At 49.2% G+C, this 13,376-nt stretch overlaps 1 protein-coding gene across 24 annotated transcripts in view; it reads right to left on the bottom strand.

The window, feature by feature from the left end:
• KALRN (kalirin RhoGEF kinase) overlaps window positions 1–13,376 on the bottom strand; it is a 621,535-nt gene that overhangs the window by 406,333 nt on the left and 201,826 nt on the right. The window lies entirely within an intron of this gene.

Below are 13,376 nucleotides of genomic sequence, written 5' to 3'. Positions count from 1 at the left end.
GAATCTGCGCAGGGTCACATGACTTGCAAGTGGCTAGGTGAATAATCAAAACCAGGACTGCTGAGCGGAAAGCCCACACTCAGGTCACTAAATTACACTACACCCCACCACATCGCCACTATGTGGGGTGTTTCTGTCATTGGCATGGGGTTTAAGCGTCAGCCATGAGGGAGTTAGGTCAGGGAGCTCACAGGAGATGAGGGAAATGACGACAAGGAGTCCAAGTGAATGACCTCCATTCTGTAGCCTGTACGCCAAAATCACAAAATCCCAGAAGCAACTGAGCATGACATATTGAGAAAGTTCAAGTAGTTCACTTTGGTTTAGGCACGTGGGTAACAGGAAGAGTGACTGATGACAGACAGCTACTCTGACTGCTTTGAAGAGCCCTGTCCCAGGCTCTGATCCTCTTCTCACACACCCCTCCACCCCCAACCCCACCCCAGGACCAACGAGACCTGCCCAGACAGAGTCCATGCTGCACCTCCAACCCCCTCATAGACCAAGCTCCTAGTACCTGCAACCTTAAAAATCTCTGCCCAAAGCACCCTTAGACTATTTTCTGAGCTCATGTGCACCGGTTTTCCAGGTTCAATCCCCCAAGGCAAGTAACACCACCAGTCTGAGCACCCCTAGGCCTGAGGGGTGGCAGAGGGTTGTTGTTCGCAGGCGTGTGGCTAGAACATGCATGCATGAGGCCCTCCACAGAGGGAGACGGAGCTGGGGAGTGGACAGAGAAGGGAGGCAGACAATGGCCCACGGGCTGTGTTGCCACACAGCAGCCTACCCGTCTGTCTCCTCTTACCAGCCCCTAACGCAAGGAGAGTCTGTGAGATGGATCCTTTCAGGGACTTTGTTTCACCTTTGTGCTTGCACCTCATGTCTCCCTGTTTGGCCCCAGAAAGATGGCTGGTTAGCCAATGACGAGTATGATTCCCCACGGGGGGCGGGGGGGTGAGGGGGGGGACAACTCAAGCCAGGCACAGTTGAGTGGGGACCGACAGGAGAACCCAAGGGGTTCATAGAGGTGGGGCAGCCCCCCACCTCCCCCAGGCTAAGGAGAGCCTCTGCCTCTGTGGCTGCATTCCTTCCCACAACCTGCAGGGGAAGTGATTCAATGATGCGTTCTCCATCTATTCATATGCATAAAGGTTTTGCCCCTTGGGGAAGTACTTATCCTGAGACTTATTGTTCAGCTGCCTGCAGGCAAGGGTGATTGGCTTAAATTAGTTTCCATTGTAATGTATGGAATTCACAGATCTTGAGGTTGACAAGCTTTACTTCTTTTACTTCCACACCTAACTAATAAAAGCCATGCGTTGGCCGATTTGGGGCTCAGTCCTTGAGGCTGCAGTCCCTTGGCTCTGCTTACACACTATTCTCGTCTACTGTCTTTCTTAACCTTGTGCCGTCCTCCTTGCTTCCCACAACTCTTGTCGTGCTGGACCCGACAGGGCTGGTGTCCCTGTGCTGCCAAATCCTGGCATGGAAATCAGAGTAGTCCAACAAACCTAAATCTGAAGTTGGCCTCCTGGGTTGCTATGAAGATGTATTTATCAAGATAGAAGGCTGGAACATGTTTTACCTAACAGTTAGCTTGCTATATTAACTTTCAGTATTGAGACGTGGGGTATGTGGGTTTCCATTTGTACTCTTGCCCCAGACACCAGAGAAGAAGCAGAGGTAGAAGCAGGTGCCACATCAGGATGGGTCTTATATTAATACAGTGGCAGGCAAGCTGGATTTATCCTGTGGGCACTGGGGAACCACTGAAGGGTGTCACTCAGGGAAGAAAGATGATGAAGTGGTTTGGAAAGAATACCTCCAGCTGTGCGGAGGGAGAGTAAAGAGGGGTCAGCCAGAGGGAGTGGTGAGAGCAGAACAGAGAAACCACCCCTTTGGATCTTTGCTAAAATGCTTCCTAACGGAAGTCGTCCTTGGGCCACCCTAGGTAAAGCTACAGCTGTCACCTAGCACTCCTACCTCCCTACCCTAATTTATTTTTCTCCTTAGCACTTATTACCATCTGGCTCCTACATTTCACTTATGCATTTATTGTCCATCTTCCCTCACTAGACAATAACTTCAGTGAGGGCAGGGATTTTTGTGTTCGTTTCATGGCCGGACTCCCCATGGCGAATACAGTAATGAGGAAGTAGAGGCAGCAGTCAAGGGCATGGTATCTAGAACCACTCTTCCACAGTCTGAAGCCCAGCCACTGTTTGCTTACTGAGAAACCGTAGCAACTTACTTCTAACCTCTACGCCTCCATTCCTTCACTGTAAAACATGAATAATAGTAACCACATTACAGGGTTATTTTAAAGGTTCTGTGTGTTAACGCACCCAAAGAAAGCACTTAGGGTGCCAGACACACAGTCTGGACTACGGAAGTCTTAGCTGCTGTAGGAGACATGGCTGATGTCCCGCCCAGGGCTCCTTTGCTGAGCACCCTGCCCAGTCCCCAGCCCCGACAGCGTGGCAGCCATCAGCTTACACCTGCGACCATCTCTGGAGACTTGCCTTTGGCCGATGGGCTCCACTTCTCCCAGAGATACCTGGGAGGTTACACTGCCACCCAGAGCGGGCAGTGTGTCTCTCATACAGGAGTGCCAAGGCTCAGACTCTACCTCCAGGGAGAGCAACTCTGATTAGGCTCCAGAGCCTCCCACTCCCCAGTCGGTCTCTGGAAGACTAAGACCACATCCTCGCTCCGTCCGACCCCTTCCCCACTGGTTCTCCAACTCCTGACTCCTTTACAATTTTTCCCGAAGAGAATGCCCTCAGTGTATCATCTGCACCTGAACCCGTCTCAAGACAGAGTTATTTTATTATTGCATTGTGAATAATTCTGTCAATATAAATGACACATATTTCATACATATATGACATTTTGAAGGTAATTAGATGTACCGTCTGGAGATTATAAGAGAAATCGGATCGCACGCTTTGACCTGGGAATCATACTGTGCCAAGCACCCAGTAGGTGTTCAATTACATTTGCTGAGTGAATAAATCCATGAAGAGTGGTAGCAGATAGGCACAGAAGTGGGTGAGATCACCCCAAGAAAGCGAATAAGATGAAAAGAACCATCTTCTGAGCCAAGGACAGAACACTGATGGGATATCAATGTTGAAGAGTTGGGAGAAGGAAGTGGGTGAGCCTGAGGAACAAATGCAGAGAGGTTAGAGAAAACCAGGAGACGAATGAAGTCAAGGAAATCAGGGCAGGGAGGATTTCAAGGAGGAACTAGTATTCAATGCTGCAGGGAGGCCGATCATCCACTGAGCTCAGAACTCCTGTATTTGGCAGTTAAGAGGACTTGGTCCCACTGGTCAGAGCAGTTCCAGCGGAGGGCTGGGACAGGGGCTGAGTTGCAGCAGCAAAGCAGTCTTCCTAACTGATCTCCGGGATGATTGGAGGAAATGTCATCCCAGGTTGTTTCTGGTGCACGGCCATCCCCTGGCTGTCTCCCCGACTCCAGAAGTGATCAGGGTACTGCAGGCTGCTTTTCGGCGCCCCCAAACCCCACAGTGGCTCCCCAGCCTGCCTCCTCCCCAAGACTCCATGCCCCCACACATCTTTTCCTCTCAGTGTGCTCAGATGGGGACCTTTAGGTAATCTATGTTTCAAAAGGTAAATATTAGCCCAAATCAAATTTTCAGGAGCTGAATTTTGCTTTGTGTGTGGTGAGGAGGGGAACACAGGAAGGCGAAGCTTGCAGCAGAGGCCTTTAAATCCACAAAGAAGGGGCAAGGAGAGTGAGTGACCCTCCCAACCTCCCGACTTTAGAAGGAGAATGTGGCCAAAGCGCGGTCACCCTGCCCCACTGGTTTCCCATCTGGGGCTTGAGACCTGGGCCCCCTTGGCCAGCTTCTCCCCCTTTGTGATAAATTACAATCTCTTCCAACTGAGCTGTGAACTGTTTCATAGACCCTCGGGGGCTCTGGGCCCAGAACATAAACACACACTGAATGACCGGATGATGGATCAGGTATTTCTCGTTCTCAGTTCTAGACCATTTATTGTTTTGTTCATTACACGTCACTGGGGCTGTTCGCAATCGGTGAGCCTCTGCTATCTCCAAAGAGCATTTTCATGACTTTATGCCAGTGTTTCTTAAACTTTAGTGACTTTTATTTATCACATAGGACACTCATTTAAAAATGATGATCTGAGGAATCCTTTCAGGTATGCTGATGACAATCGGTCTGGGATGAGGCCCAGGAGTCTCCCCAGTGATCCAAGGACAACATCCAGACTCTCTTAGGTATTGTTGGTGAGAGTTCAATGATAAGGACTCACTCTGTCTAAATCAGATTAGAATGGGCATTAATAAACAGCAGGTAACATACAACTGTATCACATAGCACAGCAATGAAATAGAGTGAGCACAACATTTGCAGGGAGAGCCAACAGCTATGCTTTGCAGGAACCTGTCAAACATGTTAGTGGATTCTCTCTCCATAGCCTGTGTCCTCACGAATGGAGTCATTTATTGTAAACACCGACTTGGGAGGGTTTCTATCCTTGCAGGGGATTTTTCTGGTTCTTTCCGCAAAGGAACTCCTCCTGTCTTGGCCTCAGGAGGCTTTCCCTACAGGTCTGGCTGCTGCCCTCCCCAATATAACTTTTTGTGCTCAACCAGACGCCTGCTGGAGAGCTGCTTTCCCAGGCTTCCCCAGGCTTCCTCCTCCACTTCCAACTTGCTATGAAATCACTGTGGAGGTTCTGCTTCTTATCATAGAGCTGCCCTGGCTGCCTCATGTAACACTTCCAGGAAGGGCATGGGCGTCTCTGGGTGCCCTGCGGTCCTGGCTATATCTGATGCTCCCAGTTATCTCGATCCACTGAGCTGGGAACTCTCAGGGCTGCCACAGGTCTGACTGGGCCAGGTACCGGGCCTCCGTGGGGGGTGATAAGGCACAATGAATAAGTGTCACCACAGACCCTCTGCACTCCTGGTGGACCCCATGCCTAGCAGAGATCACAATCTCGCAGCCCCTACTGAACCCAATCCCCCAAAGTCGTTTTATTAGGCACAGTTGTTTATACTGCTTTCAACTGTCTTTGGAGGACACTTCAGCTCTCCATTCTTCAAAGCACTCCTGGCTCGTTCACACACTCACATGGTCTGCCTGCCTGTGGACCTTTGGATTTGCACCTTGTCATAGCCGCTGCTACTATTACCCAGCCCTACTGCACACCTTAGAATCTCAACGGCCTTACGTTAGGGGCCAGGGATTAAGGTACCAGTGCCTCGAGCCAAAGGTCACTCTGGGACCTGGACAGCAGGGCAGAGACCCTGTCGGTGACAACCCCAGGCCAGGGCTTCAGCCTGGGGTACAGGTCTGGCCTCGGGGAGCAAAGTGCTACTCCCTCCCAATATCTGCTCCCTCAGCACCTCCCCAGGCCCTGGCCAAGTGGAGCCCAGAATGTCCCTCGGGATTCCATCCCAGCCACATCAGGGAGCCCTCCTGGATACCTCCCGTTATCGTCTGTCTGTCCAAAGGGCTGGCTGGACACAACCCTTCTCCCCAGGGTCTTCCCTATCTCCTCTGTCGGTGCCATCTCCCTCTCACCAACACATACCGCCTATTATATTATCCACACTTCTTTTAACCTCCTTATGGGTCTCAATTTTGTATTAGACTTTGCCCTCTCATCCCTCTATGCCTTTGTGCTTGCCCACCCAACCCCAGCTTTGCCTAGATAACTTCTTACGTTTCAAAGTTCAACTCACATGCCTCTTCCTCCAAGATGTCTCCTCTTACTGCTGCCTTCCCTCCCATCCTACCCCAACCCCCAGGGGAAAAGGGCTCTGCCCATGTACTGGCATTACCTTGTGCTTACTCTGCACGGCAGGTGTTCTATGTGGGGAACTATAGCCAGGCTCTGAATGACCAATCCCTGTCCCCCTTACAGAGATTATATGGCTTAACAATGGGAGACTAGTTACGAAGGTGATGCATAAATGATATTGTGCCGTACAAATATATCATATTATCTATTAATTTATTCATCCAACAAATACTTACTGAGCACTTACTTTGTGGCAGGCCCACGGCTAGGTATTAGAGATATAAGTGTGAACAAGATAGAAACATGAAAGCTACATTCTAGGGGGAGAGATGGCCACAAGACAGTCACTAGCTAAAGAGAATAAATGCACATTGTGATATGTCTTAAGAACTCATCAGATCATCAGACAGGCCACTATGAGGAGCTGACAATTTAAGCAGAAACCAAAACTATGAGAAGGGGCACTTAAGGGAATAAAAAAGACCAATGCAGGCAGAGGGGGAAAGTCTGTGCAAAGGCCCTGGGGTGGAAAAGAGCTTGTGTGCTGACTGCTCCTCTATTACAGGGAGAAGGGCGGAGGTGGTGACCTTCAGTAAGCAAGCAGACTAGCAGCCAGATCTGGGCTGGAACTCTAAATCTGGAGGAGCTCAAAATCGCATGCTGGAGAGAAATATAAAAGGAGAGCCAAACTACTGCAACTTGAAGCAGCTGTTTTTGATAAAAACTGAGACACACACATATATTAATGATAACAGCTAATTTTATTGAGCGCATGAGAATCTATGTAGGCTAAGTATTTTATATGCATGATCTTATGTATTCCTCATGTGAAACTCACAAGTAGCTGCTATCATTATCCCACCCTACTGTTAAGAAAGCTGAGGCTCAGAGAGGTTGAGTAACTTCCTCACAGCCACCAGGAAGAGGTAAAAATCAGTATTTAAATCTGATCTGTTTGAAGCCAGTATCTGTCATGCTACCTAGCCTCAGAGACACACAGCGTGCTTGAACTTGAAGAAATGTTAATGCTTACTCCTGATAATCCTTCATTTTAGTGCCAAGGGCAGCAAATTCCAGAGGAAGGAAGTGACTTGCTCAGGTTTCATAGTTCGGTGGATGTTTTGGCCATTTGGGTCAACCATCCAGAGGTCAATCTATCTGCTTCAGGTCTTCTATTGCGCCATGAGAACTCTGGAACTAAGAGGAAGAAAAATCCTCCCAGACATTGTATAATATGGTTTGGAGGCCCAGGGTATTCTGTGTGGAGTACTAAAACCCCTCCTCCAGGAATGAGGACCATCCATCCGCTCGTGGTTTCCACTGGCCCCGTTTGCCCCAGCTCCTATGATGCCACCTGAAATTTACCCTGTATCTATGAACGTCTGGAAGATTCTCACGTGAAACACTGCTGGAAAAAACACGTCTCTTCATCCTGATGGGAGGTGGGGGAGTAGAGATCTGCAAGGAGCACCCCCCCCCACCACCAGGCAAGGGGTCAACAAGAGTTTCTGCTTAGCGTGTGCTGCTGGGGCATGTTCGGTTGCTGCCAGTTTCAGGGTGTGGAGTGTCAGAATCCTAGTTTGAGAGCCTACGCAAGCCCAGTGCTTGGGCTGTGATGGAGTAAAAGTAACCTTCAAATCAGACCTAGTCACTAAGTTGTTCAGGTAAGGTGACACGTTGAACATTAGGGTACAGGGCTAGATTGGTCACTGAGGAGCGAGTGACAGAGTGGAAGGACAAGGGAAGGACTTCCTGTTTAATGAAGACAGATGGGCCCGGCCATGCATAGCGCTGGCCCTACAGGTGCAAGCGGGACCAGCAACGCTGCGGGGTTTGGAGGGAGGCCTGCAGAGGGCTCACTCACGGCGCGTAGACAGCCTTTAACACCTGGACATGTTCATGGCGAGCAGAGAAACCAGCCAAGGAGGAAGGAAGAGCACCCCCAACAAGTCACCCAATTCACACTTCTCCCCTGCAGTACGCTGTGCCCATGTCTCCCTCAAAGAATTTCATGAGCTGAATGCTCCATTCCGAATTTGAGGAGAAAGAAAAGGGTTTGCAGTTCTCAGGAGAAAACAATTCTCCTGACCCATCTGTGCCAAAGTTCTCATGCCATTCGCAGGTGGTGCTGAGTCTATGGCTTCAGGATCTAGATTTTTGTTTCAATCTTTTGCCCATCACTTTAATCTGTGTTAACCTGTTTCTGCTCACTGTTATTCTAATAGCAGCTTCCTGCCGATTGTCCCAAACCACACCACACCCACTTGCTTAAACAACCAGAAATCAGCAGGTGTTAAAGAAAAGTGTTAAAGACACATTAGCACATGCTTTAAGCTTTCTAATTGGTATAATCAGAAGCAGTAAAAAGAACACTGGAAGGAGGCAGGGCCTTACAGAGAACTGAGCCTCTCTCTAGGGAGGTTTGTGTGGGGAATGCGTGTTTGCCCGCATTCGGTTCTCACACTCATCCTCACCGTGTGGAGGGCTCCTGGGTGGCTGGATGTTGGAAAGGCAGGAGAAAGGAGCTCGGAGAGCGGGGAGGGCTCCCTTATGTCTTGTACCTCTCCCAGCAACTCACACGTCTAGCCCCAGCTGATTTTATGTCCTGGTCTGATTCAGCCATCATCAAGGCCTCCTCAGGTTCCACGTTAATCCATCCAGAGGTGTTTTCAGTTTTATTTTGCATTATTTTTTATTGGACGACACTCTCTGTCCACTTTCCCAGGTCGTGATAATTCCAAAGAATCTGTGTGGTTCTAGCCATGTAACAGCACATCTTTTGCCCCTGCACCTCTCACCTGTGATGCCAGGACGGGGGGGGAGGGGGGGGGAGGCAAAGCTTTGTTCTAAATCAAAGCCTCAATATCTTCCTCTGCAAAGTGGGGAGATGCTGACTAATTCGTCTGAGGATGGGTTCAGTCGTGTGTAAATGTTCCCTGCTGACGCGAATGTTCAGCTGTGGTTAAATACTACTATAGTAAAGGTTCTAGAGAGTCGCTTGCCCATTTCCAGGTCTGGGAACTCCCCACCCTCAACTGTACCAGAAGCAAACCGAACCCTTGCCCTCGTCAGAGTTCCAGGGAAACAGAGGCCAATGAGAAAAGTTGCCATTTTCCACCTCTTTAAAGTCTGCTACCCAATTTCAGCCAAATAAAGCTGTTTAAAAAAAAACAAACGAACTGAAAAACTCTCATTGTCTACGTGCCAGAGGCAGAAATGTGGCTGATCCTCTTTCTTGTCCTCTGGAAGAGTGGAGTGAGGTATTCACGCTCTAAGATTGCTCCCAGCGTCCCCGGGTCTGGCCATAAGGTGACAGGTCCACTGGCCTGAAAACATAGCAGGACCTTGCACCTGTGCCTGCTCACTTGTCCTCAACGCCACCTTTAAAACAAAACACTTTCTAAAATCAAGTCTGCTCTGAAAGAACAAAAATTTTCAGGACAGAGATTTGCCATGCTGCAAACAGTCAGAAGAGCATGTCACAGGCTGAAGGGAGCTCCCAAGGAGAGTTCTAGAAATGGCATGGGTGCCAGTAGGATAAAGGTGAAAGGATGCAGTCTTCCAAAGGATGGCTGTCTCTGCGAGACCAGCCTGGGTTAGTTGCATAAAACCTGGTGTGTTTGTTCATCAGCCAGGTCATCTTACAGTCTCACAAGCTCTGAAACACAATTGCCATTCCCCCAAAAAAGAGACCTGCTTTCTAAATCAGACAGGCCTGGGGACAGGGCATTAGGAGGGAGCTACTCTAAGTTAATAGAGAAAGAGAGCTTGGAGAACCAGAACCATTGCTCCTAGAAGTCTGGGGCTGGCTGGCCAGAGAAGGAACGTGGCAGACGGGTGGGTTCAGGGGAGCAAGGATGGACACTGACATATCCATTTCCGGACAGCAGCCTCCAGCCCTAGTTCCCACCCTGTCTCACAGAACTTTGCTTCTGGGGCATTCAGAACATGAAGCAGAAATGAAACAGAAACGAAAGCAGCACAGGGAAAGAAAGAACGAACCGGAAACCAAAACCACAGCCTCCCAACATAGCCCTTTCCTTGCCCTCCGCAGACAAACCCCGCCGGCGTTTTCTATCACCCCTTCTTTCCCCCAGAGTCAGGCTGGGTGAAAAACAAGTCATCTTTCAACTTAAAAAAAAAATAAAAAGTAAAAAGTCATTATAATCACTGTCCCTGCATCTGTGAGTAGCAAACCAAAGACGGTGGCCTGTCTAACCTCAATGCCTCAGTCACCCCAACTATGAGACACAGGGAGCTTTTCCAAATGAGGAGACAGAGAAGAGAGTGACCAAAGAGCAGCGGTGATGGTGCGGCCGCGCGCCTGCTCTGCCCAGACTGCAGCTGGCCAGGAGGTGGAGTGGTTCCTCTCCTTTGAGCATGCCAATCCCTAATGTCAATACCACTCTTTCTCCTCCTCGTGCCGCACCCCCACCTCTCTCCAAACTTTCACAGGATCCCCTACTCTCCAGCTCAGCTCCTGTTTCCTGTCAGGGCAGGTGGACTCCTGGTTTAAAAACCACCCGCTTCCTCCAGGAAATAGTCTTTGGTCAAAACTCTTCTGCACACAACTCCACCCCACCCCTCCTCCTCTTTCTCCTTAAGTAACAGTCGCTTTCTGGAAAGCCCAATGCTGTTTGAATACACACACACATACATACATACACACACACACACACACACACACACACTCTGACAGTCACCCTGCGGGCATGTCCCTGGGCTTTGCCAACGCTGGAGCTCTGCTCCCGCAGGGCAGGCTGCTCTCCCCCAGCACTTGGCAGACTGTCATGGCCAAGGACACTAACGAGGCCCCTGATTTATGTGGAGGAAAACCCTGTGATGGCTCAGGCACTAGTGCAAACCTGAGAGTAGCCAGGGAGGTCACGGAGAGCCAGATTGTGGACACCTGAGGCAGGGGACTTGCTTGGGACTCGAAACTAAACAGGAAGGGCTCTGAGGGTCCCCCCTCATTCGCCTGTAAGTTCAGGGGCAGCCCGAAAAAGCCAGAGGGTTACTTGGCCATTGTCTCTAAGGAGGTGTGTACGTAAGTACTAAACAAGTATCCGGTGGCTGCACCGAATTCAATCTGGACTGATTTGCAGGTGTCCTAACGGACAGCGCCGTCCCAGTCAGGGCTGAGGGGGAGTGAGGAGTGGTCCTTCACACCCAAAACAGGGAGTTGCCCTTCAGCAAATGAGTTCTGAAGCCTGAGCTTCTTACAAAGGAAAGCAGCCTACGGTCTAGAGATGAGACAACATTCTCTTTCTGGGCAGGGAATCAGGGTGGGGCGCGCGTCACAGCACAAGGTTCAGACCTTGCCTCAGGCTTCAGGCCAAGAGGAGGTGCTGTGCAAATCCTGGCACACAAATTACTAGTGATGGGAACATGAAATTCCAGCTCAGAACAGCACCGAACAGTCTGAGAGAAGAAAGGGAGAAAAAGGCCTCGGTTTTAGGGTTTTGGGGTAACTCTCAAAACCAAGGCTGATCCTCTCTTGACCTAGAACCAGTGGGGGGTGGGGTGGGGAGAAGAGGAAGGTTCTGAGAGAGAAAAATGGAGCAGGGCCATGAAGACACACATATGGATTATGTCAGTAAATTCTCCAGAAAAACATTTGTCCCAGCTGAGTCACCACAGCTCTGACAGAGTGCTCCCGTCTGGGTTCTGGGAGAAATAGGCTGGCTGTCAAACTTGCTCAATTTAGAAACAGTAACACCCCTCCTTGGTGAGACCAAGTCCACTCCCAGTTCCCTGGCACGCTCCTCCATGCTCTGTCCCCTGGCAGAGGGCTGTGCCACACAGCCAGGCCCATCCTCCCTGGTCTGGGCACTCCCTATCTGTGCAGCCCCTTACGGTAGAGAGAAGACATCCTGAAGGAGACCTGGGTCAGGCCTCAGTGACTTCATGTCTGGAAGAGAGAGCCTGGCGTTGGTCCCGCAGGGTCTGGAGGGTGAGACACTGCCCTTCTTTCCTCTTAGGGAGTTCCCAATCAAATTGAATTCAGCCAACCTGCAAGGTGCTGCTCTGAAAACTCACCCACCAAACAAGAGTCACATCCCTGTCCTCAAGAGGTTCACCACCTATCAGGGAGCAAGCCTTGTGGGCAATGAGAACTCTGGGAAGAGACTGAGCCCATTACCCCTACATGATGACTTTTCTAGATTCAAAAGTCTTTCTCAGACTATGTTCAAATGATTTTCTTCTGCTTAGGTGATGCTGGACTTTTAAGAAAGAACTTATTAAGAAGTCTTTTTATCTAAAGCAATCCAAGAAGAGATGAGATGGAGAGGAACAGTCAAAAGGGAGACATTCTTCTTTTGGTAAAAGCCCCAGTGGCTAACGGGTGCAGAAACTATCTGCAACGAGTGAGTGTATTCACCAAGGTTATATATACTCTTAGCAACAAAAAGCCCTAGTAGTGATGTGTTTCTTGTTTTCTTGTGTTCAGCTTTCATGTTTAGAGAAAGAAAATCGTGTCTGGAAGGGAAGGTTTGAAAAGACAAAGACTTTTATGTTCAATGTTTGTGGCTAATGAAAATTTTGAGGGAGACAGTAGAAGTTCCAAGAGGTAAGTATGCTTGGGGTGCTGTGACTTCGAATCTACCCAAGACTCAAGACAAACCAACAGGAAGGATCCTTTTTTTAATTTTGAAAAAGTTTTGCTTTTATAAAAGGAAGTTAAGAATTGGTATAGCACATTATTTAGGCATTTGTTTTCCCTTAAGAGAAGATCATTATAAAATTCCCAGTTTCAACTGGGAATTCTTATGTACCCAGGCTATTTTCACAAATGTTATTCTATTGAATATTTATTACAGTTCTCTGAGAAAGTGTCACGCAGGAGACCCTGCTCGCTGCGCCATTTGTCGTGCGGGGTGTCCGGCGGGGCTCCCACTCCCCACATAAGAACGCAAGACATGGTGAGGCCAAAAAGGAACACCCACGGAGCCATGGATAGGGGAGTCAAACCAATATGTTCTCGCTGGCGGCTGGGCTGGAGACACAGGAAGCAGGATCTACATAATCTGCCTAACAGCAGTCCGCGCTTGCCAGCCACCATCTTCTTGCTAGCCCCCATTCTTTCTGCTAGCGTAGTCACAGCCGTTATATTAGTGGCCAATGGCCTACGGGTTACAGCTGACGGCCAACTAACCACAGCTGCTGGCCATCTGATCACAGTTGATGGCCATTTACTACCCGAGCCAGCACCTTTCTATGTGAGGCCGAGAGCCTGGAAACTGCTTTTTGGGGTTTTGTCCCCACAGAAAGATTATATTAAACCCATTTTGTAGTTTAGGAGAAAAATAGGTGTTGCTTAATGGTTACTTAAATTTCAGTGTTTCAATCAAATTTTAAAAAGTAAAGCCTCCAAAGTCCAAGTTCTAATGATGGGAGAGCAGAACATTAGCGTGGGAAAACTCACAAAACCCAGCTATGTCTTCCAGGGCAGCTGAGCTAAGGTACTCCACCACTTGGTGGCAGCATTCCAAACTTGCCAGAAGTGGATAGTAAAGGCAATCTCTCTAGAAAATTAGTATCATAACATAAAATGTCAGTATCCAATATATGCT

This window comes from Rhinolophus hipposideros (genome assembly GCF_964194185.1).
Source record: "Rhinolophus hipposideros genome assembly, chromosome: 2".
Classification (NCBI taxonomy): domain Eukaryota; kingdom Metazoa; phylum Chordata; class Mammalia; order Chiroptera; family Rhinolophidae; genus Rhinolophus; species Rhinolophus hipposideros.
Note: the sequence above shows the minus strand (reverse complement) of the source record. Positions and strands in the feature narration are given on the sequence as shown.